General features: G+C 34.1%; 1 non-coding gene across 1 annotated transcript; it reads right to left on the bottom strand.

The window, feature by feature from the left end:
• Positions 1-454: 454 nt before the first annotated feature.
• LOC135273869 (U4 spliceosomal RNA) lies at positions 455-595 on the bottom strand. The gene has a single exon (XR_010341659.1). It is a non-coding gene; the product is annotated as a U4 spliceosomal RNA (small nuclear RNA).
• Between the last annotated feature and the right edge of the window lie 314 nt (positions 596-909).

Raw genomic sequence — 909 nt, forward strand, 5'->3', positions numbered from 1 at the left:
CTAATTAATAGGTGAGACAGTCATTTGTCAAATAATCACACATATATGTACATACACACACATGCAAAACTACAACTGTGATAACTGCACAAAGAGGAGCTTTTTATGCTCTGGAGGCGTATTGAGAAAGATGAAATTTTCTAGGGAATAAAATAAATAAATGTGCCTTAAACTGATTTAAAAATTTATATTTGAAGCAGAGAGCTATCTAAGAGGAAGGGGTGTATAGTAAGAAGAAAAGAGTCTTTCTAGAGTAAGGAATTCTCTTTGACAGAGGCCTATATGGAGAAAGCTTGGAAAATAGTATAACAAAATCTGAAAGAAGATTACTGAGGTTGGAACAAAAGAATTAAAGAGTATAAGCAGATGAGAGTAAATAAGTTGAAGAATTAGGCAGGAATAGGTCAGTGTAGAGCCTTCTGAAACATTTTTTTTAATTTCATTTTTTTTTAAGTCTCTGTAAAGACTGTCAAAAATTGCCAATGCTGACTATATTTCAAGTTGTCATGGAGGAGTATTAAGAAAAGTTTTCACGTAGCAATAATCAGGCCTCAGATAAACTTCATTGGCTATGATACTGCCACTGCACAAAGCTCTGTAACATCTGAAGGACTCAACAAGAAGTCACAGAAGTGCTTCAGCTCTTGGTATGGATGGAATATTGGATGAAAAACAATCAACTTTATAACAAAATTATTAATGTGGCCATAGAGGAGAAAACGGGCTGCAGGGAAGTCTGCACAAAGAAATGCAAACACGTATCTTAGAAGGTTAATTGCAGTAGGCAAGTTTTTGATTAAAAAATCCCTTATCCTGGTGATAGAATAGATTATTCATTATTTAGTGCCAACTATTACTAGATCATGCTTTTAGTATATGATAGGTGGACATAAGGCAGTTCATAGAAGT

This window comes from Aotus nancymaae, unplaced genomic scaffold (assembly GCF_030222135.1).
Source record: "Aotus nancymaae isolate 86718 unplaced genomic scaffold, 86718_ANA_hifiasm-v0.15.2.pri h1tg000009l, whole genome shotgun sequence".
Classification (NCBI taxonomy): Eukaryota; Metazoa; Chordata; class Mammalia; order Primates; family Aotidae; genus Aotus; species Aotus nancymaae.